This window comes from Petaurus breviceps, unplaced genomic scaffold (assembly GCF_028583685.1).
Source record: "Petaurus breviceps papuanus isolate PSGF00001 unplaced genomic scaffold, PetGlider_PUasm1.0 90752, whole genome shotgun sequence".
NCBI classification, from domain to species: Eukaryota; Metazoa; Chordata; class Mammalia; order Diprotodontia; family Petauridae; genus Petaurus; species Petaurus breviceps.
Window position 1 is genome coordinate 7,119,266 of NW_027187336.1, and position 9,276 is coordinate 7,128,541.

The 9,276-nt window shown below is 38.2% G+C and overlaps 1 pseudogene; it reads left to right on the forward strand.

Moving 5' to 3' along the window:
- The first annotated feature begins 8,089 nt into the window (after positions 1 to 8,089).
- LOC138146144 (THO complex subunit 7 homolog pseudogene) lies at positions 8,090 to 8,578 on the forward strand (annotated as a pseudogene).
- The last annotated feature ends 698 nt before the right edge of the window (positions 8,579 to 9,276 follow it).

The following is a 9,276-nucleotide window of genomic DNA, read 5'->3' on the forward strand; positions in this document are numbered from 1 at the left end:
GCTCCCACTATGCGCCAAGCTCTGTGCTAAGTGATTGGAATACACATAAAGAGGATGAAGCAAATTCTTCTCTCAAGGGCTTATATAGTTATTTCTCATTTTAGATAAGTGAATTTTTCTGCAAATCTTCCCTTCCCCTTCAGGGGCTCCATCCCCTTTGCAACTCATACTGCTCCCTTCTATATCTACCCATACCCTCAGCAGCCTGAGCTGCTTCAGTGCCTGAAGTGGTGGCCCCTGAGAGGCTGGGATGCACAGGTGGTCCTGCTACTATGGCCCCTGCCTCCTCCTGTTAGGTCCAAGGAGTCAAATTTGCTTAATGTGAGTTTATCTAAAGTGAGAACTATCCTAAATCATCTCTTTCTCCACTTTCTCTTATACCTACCCATCATTCCAATAGAAGAAAAATCAGATAATTAAGTCACATCTTGAAATGTTTACATGTGGTAGTAGTAGTTCCATTTCACATCCATATTTCCAGTGTCTCTGTCTTTCAATTTGAAATATAGGTAATAAAAGTGCAAGGGAAACCAGTCCAACCACGAATTCCAAATAAGGAGGATTAATGACAATGTACTGGGGGCATCTCATGATACATATGTATCATGTATATGCCCAAAGATATGTATATGCCCAAATGCATGTATATGCCCAAAGATACATGATGCCATGAAAGCATGCACTAAAGAACCCTTTGTATTCTGAGTCCCTCACACCATGCATGACATTTGTGAGATTCAAGATTACACGAAACCCCTGCAAATTGAAGCTGCTATTCCTGTAGCTTACCAGGACACTCTTCAGTAGATGGATCAAACCTGAAAGAAGCACCAAGACACTCAGTAACTCCACTGCAGACTCAATTAACAAATTGATTTTTTTCTAAGCAGCAGAAGCAAAGTTGAGGCAACATCAGAAAGTTGGCAGAACTTTTGCACCTCATCAATAAAGGACGCTTAGCTTCACTGGTTAGAGGGAATCAGTCAACTGGTTATGGATCCATTTCTCCCTTGGCTTAAATGATGGAGTGTTAACAACACAGCCTGGAGCACAGTTGAATGTGCTCCTATTGCTTGGTTTAACAGGGACATTTAACTACTTGTGTCCTTACTCCTGGGGGGGAAAACTCATTTATACCAATCCAATGCTTTAAAATTATTTTGCCATTCTTGGACAAGGGGTACAAGGATAGACATATTTCTATTGTGGATTTCTCCCATTTTTGTAGCCTTAAAGAAAAACAGACTTAAATAGACTGAAATGTTCTCTTTTTTACTATTCCTTTGAAACAGTACAAAATTCACTTCCAGGAAGCTTTTCCTCATAACAGAATCACCAAGTATTTATAGTGCATACTATATGTCAGACACTATGCTAGGTGCTGGGGATGCAAAAGACAAAAGTGAAATAATGCCTGCCCTTAAATAGCTTCCACGGAACTTCCAGAGTTTGGAGGTGTAGTATGTTATTCAAGGAACTGCAAGGAGGCCAGTGTCACTAAATGGGGCCGGACGGGGAGGTGGGGGGGGGGGGGGGGGGGGGGTAAGAATCTGGAGGAGGAGAGGAGAGGTTAGGGAGAGCGTGCATGGTGTAAATACATTACAAAGAGGTGGAACTGGGTTATGGAAGGCTTTGAACATGATAAAACTCTGAATGGAAGTCAACAGAGAGGTTAGGACTAAATAAGTAGATTTGAGAATAATGAGCATAAAGATAATTGAATCCATGGGGACTGGCGAAGTACCCAAATGAGTATAAAAGGAGAAAAGATGAGACCCCAGGACAGAGCCAAGCTATTTTCGTGCAGTTAGTGACCCACATTATGATGAGATCAAAGAATTTTTTTGGAAATTTTTATTTTTTTCAGTTAGCAGGCATTTTTCTCCTCTCCCATTTTGCTTCCCCAATAAAAAGAAAAGAAAAAGAAAAACCAAGATCATGTTTAATTCCACATCTATAGCCAAGGTAAACAAATTCTCACATTGGCCATATCCAAAAATGTCTGTCTCATTCTGCATCTTGAATCTATCAGAAGATAGCATATTCCTTCATTGGTATTCTTGAATCATGGTTGATTATTCAATTAGATCAAGGGATCTAGCCACATCTCATTCACCCTGAAAAATACATTTCCATCTTAGCCTACCAAATATTTTACAAAAAGTTACTGGTGCCCTGGAGGTAAGAGCACAGGGCTGATGGGTAAAATCTATTAAGTCCCTAGTCCCTCTAGGTGAATAGGTTTATCAGGTAGTTTTCCTCCAGATTAGGAAGGATTCTGGGAAATAAAAGAGTACTAGGGTTCCGAGAGGGAGGTAGAGTATTAATTTTGCTAAGGGCCTGCCCTGAATGGGATCATCTAGGGATTCCATTCCTCCCCTAACCGTTATTTAACATGAGCTATCATCTCTTACACCTATCTTAAATTTGGCTAACACCTGAGTTAAAAAGAATGAAAGGGGAGAGGGATGATCTTTAATGCTAGACTACTCCACCAAAGGGAAAATCTTCATTTGACCGCTAGAGCCATTCACTAATGATCTAGAGCATGAGATTTGATGACTCCTCATTAATGCATAACTATACTGCAGAAGTTATTGCTGGCCAGCTTATTATAAAATCATAAAGAGTAAGTAATTAGCACAGTAGTTTTACATAAAGTAAATTATAGTGCAGCCAGCTTGTCATAGCACAATTTCATGGGATCACAGTCATGCATTGATGTAGTTATAGGAAGCTGTTAATCTGTTATTTGAATTGAAGCCTCTGTTTCTGACCAATTAGCACACACACTTAAAGATGGCACTAATGAGACCACACTCATGCGTTTGACCTGACATCACAAGCCAATATAGTTTTGGTGTGCTATGGCATAGACTATACACCTAATTCTGGTTGTGATTTTATGAATGTGGCACAGACTGATTCCCTTAGGTTTAAAGGATCCTTGATATCATTGGGTGAAGTGGGTGTTCCTTCCACTGACACAAATGGACTGAGTTCCTGTGGGAGAGAAGGAGAGAGAAAGGTACGTGTACAAATATGTAAATATACATATATGTATACCCACAGAAAGTCATATATATATATGTGTGTGTGTGTGTACATATATTGTTATATGCATAACCATACTTATCTATAGATCTCTATATGACTTATATAGATAGAATTATATAGACATGTAAAGATACAGATATAGCTCTAGGCAAATGTAGCTCTAGAAATGGATCCAGATGCAGATAATACAAATACAGAAATAGAGATGAAGATGATAGAGAGGTGTGAGGGATAGGGTTGATAGAGATGGAACGCGAGGTACAGCTAGAGAAAGAGATGGCCCAGTGGCCATCATTCTGGTGATAAGCCTCTCTGAATCTGGGTAGTCTGGTCTTCAGACAACAGACATATCTATCCCATTGTTAAGTCTATATTCAAGGTCTTTCCACCTTGCTAGACCTAGGCATACTTTGTGATCTATGAGCATTTATTTCGAAAACACAGGATCAACTCCATGCTGTGTAGGGCACTAGAGTAGGACTTTATTGGGGTAACTGAATTACTAACCAGCCCTGGTAATTGAATGCTATTAATCCCAAAGGACTCCAGGGAAAGAGTATATGTGGCTAAGTATAACTCATTCCCAAATCTTTGGTTTAAAAAAAAGAAAGCTCACAAACACCAAAGTTGATATGCCAATGATGTCAAAGAAGAATTGTGCTTGCACATAAAATAACATAATTAAGAAAAGCCTTCCCTGGATCACTTGCATACTTTACAGTGATCTACACCTGCAAGTTAACCAGTTGCTGACACCATTCATCAGTTCTGCCTAAGAGAAGGACAAATATCCTATTTGTCAATATTCAAATTGATTTTAATCATATTCATTGAGCACTTAGCCTGTCCAAGTCATATTGAATGTTGTATATTGAATGTTGTATAGCCTAAAGGGTAAATTAATTATGCCTTCATGAATTTTAAGTATTCTTATGCAGAGGATACTCATTAGTTCTTCTCCAGTGTTGAAAAGGAAGAAATATACTTATGTGACAACAGGAGAAATTTAGATTGGATCTATGGAAGTACTTCCTGTCATTAATGTGAAAAAATACTGGGATTGGGACTGGTTACTGAAAGAGGAATTGTGGAATAGTCAATAGGGTACGGTACTTGTAGTCAGAAAGATCTTCAAATCTTACTAGCTATACAACACTGGGAAAGTCACTTACCTTCTCTGGGTCTTGGTTTCTTCATCTGTAAAATGAAGGAGTTGTACTCAATGGTGTCCAACTTCCCTTCTGGCTTTAAATCTAGAACCTGTGATCCTAGCTCTCTTCCAGAAGAGACTAAACAAGCATCTTTCTTGACAAGTTTATAGAAAATGATCCCTAGGAACAGGAAAAAAATTATGAAATGACCTTTAAGGATCTTTCCTTCATCAAGAATTCTAGGACTCTATAGTGATCCAATGTGGGGACAATGGCCCCCACAGATAAAGTTCTCACCCTACTATAATTGTGGGAGCAAATTTCTGAACATAAGGAAGTACTAATTGAATGTCTACTGTGCAAACAATATTATACTAAGCTTTCTGGGGAATGATCACAAAGTATCAAAAATGATCACTGTTCCCAAGAAGCTTATAAGCTAGATAGGAAACTAAATCATATACATGAAAAAATAATTGTTTTAAAAATATTTTTATTTTATTTTTAATTTATGGAATAAAACCAGCACTTCCACAACACAGTACAATAAAAAATATGATTGCATATGGCAAATCTATTATGTACAATTTGCTATTCTTAAATATATAATAAAGTTATCATGTACATTTCTTTTTTTTTCTTTTTTCCCCCTTCCCTCCTGCTTATCATGGCCTACAATTATAAGTGAAGACTTCATGGAGAAAATGGGCATTGAACTAGACACTGAAAGATCAGTAGAATTTCTATAGCAGAGATAGGAAAGGATAAGAGGGAAGTAGAGAGGAATTCCAGATAAGGAGCAGGTCTTTGAGAGGCTGGACCTAAGAGAATAAAATTACACAAACTAACACAATATGGATTGCAAGATTCCTAGAGACAGAAACATCCCAGCAGATTAAAAGCCCTGAACCTGGAATAAGGGCTTGAATTCTGACTCTGACACTTGATAAGCATGACCTTGGACATGTCTAAACAATAGTTTCTTCATCTATAAAAAGTGGACAATACTATTTGTACTCCCAAATGTCACAGAGTTATGATGAAGAAAGCAATCTGTTGGGGCAGCTAGGTGGTGCACTGAGAAGAGCACCAGCCCCGGAGACAGGAGGACCCAATTCCGGCCTCAGACACTTAACAATTACTAGCTGTATAACCTTGGGCAAGTCACAACCCCAATTGCCCTAAAAAAAAGGCAAAAAAAGCAATCTATAATTCTTAAAGTATAAAAACTAGATCTATAATTTCACTGATATAGGGAATTTCCAGGTGAGGAAATAACCCAAATACCCTCTACCAATGCAGCAGCCTGCATACTTCCTTATGTAACATAGAGCCTTTGGGAGTTGCCTAGAGCACTAAGAGGTTAAGAGGCCTACAAAGGTTACAGACCAGCATATAGTAGAAGCTAGACTTGAACCCAGGTGTTCTTGGCTATGAGGATAACTCTTTACACACTGAATCTGCCATGCTGCCTCTATTGTTTCTTGAAGCACATAAATGATTTATTATTATTATTATCCAATGTGGGAAATGTGCACATATATTCTGTGTCACAACATTTGCAGTAGCTCCAAAAGTGAAAAAAAATTCTATTTGTAAACACAGTAGTAGGCACACATACTAAGGACCCTCAATTGTCTGGTTTCTGGTGGCTACCACACAGTGGGGTAAACACAGGCAAATGGGACACAGGCTAGTCACAGTATGAATTACTTTGCCCAGCGAAGCTGAAGGAGACTTAGACATGCTTGAGAAATATTGAGCCATGATAAAAGTGCTTTATACCAAATTACTTTTTATTCCTCACTTAATAAAAATGTCTTGGGTTGTCTTTGGTTATTGCAGCTAAGCTCATGATTCATAGGTCATAAATGTATGCAAAGAGAAAATTCTCTGATGGCATTCCAGGTTCTATAGGAGCTTTGAAGAAAGAGAGCAACTATTCAGTGAGACTGACATCCCCACATGGCAGGGGTCTATTACATATCTGAGGCCATTATTAAAAGAATACACCTCAACAACAACCAATAATCACATCAAACAACAGGTAGCATTTTATAGCACCTTAAAATATGCAAAGTGATTTACAAATATCTCAAAGTGCTATTATTATCCCCATTTTACAGATAATTATGAATTTAAAGAATTTTAAAATGGAAGTTGTGACTTACTTGCCTAGGGTCACACAAATTAAGTGCCAGAGGTAGTGCACAAACCTACATCTTCCTAACCCTGAAGCCCTCACTCTACTATGAAATCTACTATGAAATTCTGACTTCTTACAAAATATACACAAAGTCAATACAAAAGCATTTTTGTGGGAAAGGGAAACAGTAACAACTGAGGGGGTCATTAATTAATTGCATAAATCAGTCCACTTACTATACTTATTGGAGACAAATTCAATCAGTGCAACCTTGATACCTCATTATGGTGTGTGTGTGTGTGTGTGTGTCTGTGTGTGTGTGTAGGAAGTGGGGGGATTCTCATCTCTTGAAGACAAAAGCAGCTGAACACAACAGTCATTTTTTTTTTTAAGCAATTGGGGTTAAGTAACTTGCTTAAGGTTATGCGGCCAGATGTTTCTGGGTGGGTGCTAAGTATCTGAGCCTGGATTTGATCCCAGGTCTCCCAACTCTGGGGCCGGCGCTCTTACTCACTGCGCCACCTGGTCTTCCCTGTATGGTCATTTTTAATGCCTAAAGAAACATTTTTGATGTTGTTCGGGCATTTTTCATTCATGTCCAACTCTTCATGACCCCATATGGAGCTTTCTTGTTAAAGAAACTGGAATGGTTTGCCATTTCCTTCTCCAGCTCATTTTACAGATGAGAAAACCAAGGCAAACAGGGTTAAGTGACTTACCCAAGGTCACACAGCTAGTAAGTATTTGAGTCCAGATTTGAACTCAGGAAGATGGGTCTTCCTGACTTCAGGCCCAGCACTTTATCCACTGCACCATCTAGTTGCCTAGGAAGTTCTAATTCAACTCCCTCACTTTGTAGACAATAAAATCACTTGCCTAGAGGCATACAGCTAGTTGGTGGTAGAACTAAAACTAGAATCCCAGGACTGATTCCCACTATAGTCATCTTTTTACTCTATTTGTTGAATATTTGTAAACATAAACTCTTCAAAGCTTTATCTAAATATATCACTATCAAAACCAATTCAAAAGACTTCATAGCTTTTATTCGTCCTTCCATGTTCTTCCTATGTAGTGCAGCACCTCGATTTAAAACAAATTCCTGGCAGGCTCTCAGTGTCCAAAGTCTCACTAACACTGGTACTACTCATTCTTGGAAACTAGATACTGGAAAGTGGTGAGACCTCTAACAGTTGATAGGTGTGTTAAGTCTGAAGTTATAGTAGGACATCCCTATGGAAATGTATTATCCCAGGGTCATAGATATAAGGCTGGAGGTAACCTTAAAAATCATTTAGCCCAACTGCCTTCTTTTATGGATAAAGAGACGGAGGCCCAAGGAGGTTTTGTGATTTGCCTAAAGTTACACAGAAAATAGGTATCAGAGTATTTGAACCTAGGCAGGGCTTCTTTAACTCAAGAGCCAAGGTTTTCCCATCTCACTGCATTATCTTCCAATAGGCAACTGGAAATAAGGGCCTGGAATTCAGGAGGAAATAACAGAGCTGATGATGCAAATTTAAGGATCATGCATGGAGGTGATAACTGATACCTTAAAGAGTGGATGAGAGAAGCTAAAAGTAGAGTAAAGATTGACTCAAATTCTCCAAGTAGCTTAACAATTCCCTTCCAAGTCAATCAAAGCATGGTTCCAGTGCCCTCTGTGACTGTTTGCCCATTTGCATTGTGAGAATTGACCTGAGCTGCCTATACCAAGTGTGCCAGGGGGACAGTAATGGACTATGGAGTTCTAAGAAAGCATCTCTTAATTGATGGTGATTGTGCTGGTGATGATAGAAGAATCAACTTGTTAGTGAAGAGTTTCATTTAATGATGCAATGCTGGATCTCAGGAAGGAGACAGTCAGTACCAGCCCATGCTGAGTAAATTGTCTCAATGTGAATTTTCAACTTAGTAAATAAGTCCAATGGGAAAAAAGCCCTGCTTGCATATGACATTAAATTCAGAAAAATGGAAAATTATGGAAAAATATACAAAGACATAGAAAATAGCACAGCTGGAGTGTGCGCACACACACACAATTGCTGAGTGTAAAAAACAGATCCTTCAAGCAAAGCAGATATGAAAAAATCACCAGGAATATGATGCTTTGGAAAAAGTCACATGGTACCATACAGACAGGCATGAAACATTAAAGGAACTAGATGCTTTGGGGAAAAAATTACCATACCTTTCTCATATAAAAGAAAATGTTGAAGATTAGGTAGAGTTAAGGCAAAGGTAGTTCTATGTTCTTCTCTGTATTCTCAATGAACTTCAGAAAACATTAGAAAATGATGAAAAACTCTTTGAAGTGGAATAGGCTCAGGAAGCAGTCATGGAAACAGGAAATAAACAAAAGGCAAATGTAAGTCTCACCCAAACATCTCTGTTTTTGTTTCCTTTCACATAGCTCAGCATATGTGTTAAATCATTGTTACTTTGGTGATACTAGCAGACTACGGATGATCAATGTTTATTATTTTTTTCAAATGTCCAACTAATTGAAGCTATTTTAATGAAGTTTTTCTGAATTATTTATTCAAATGTTCTCATTTGTTTGTGTTTATGCATATTTGTCATTGTTAAACTGATAAAATTGAAATCTATTTTCACAAGCTGTGTTTTACAAGGAAACACTTTGAGAATATACACATGGCTTATGAAATTTCCCCCTTCTTGGATGCTACAACTTAGTAAATAAGTCCTTAGGAGTTGTCTGAGGTACAGAGTAGTTAGGACTTGCCCAGGCTCATATAACCTCACTAAACAATTCTTCCTGACTCCAAGACCAGCACTTGATGACCATTTCTATACCATGCTTCTTCTACATATGGGAAAAAAACAACATGAGCGAATAATGAGTCAATTTCCAACCTAGTGAAACAAGTTGTTCACTTTAAAATAAATGAAAATTAAACA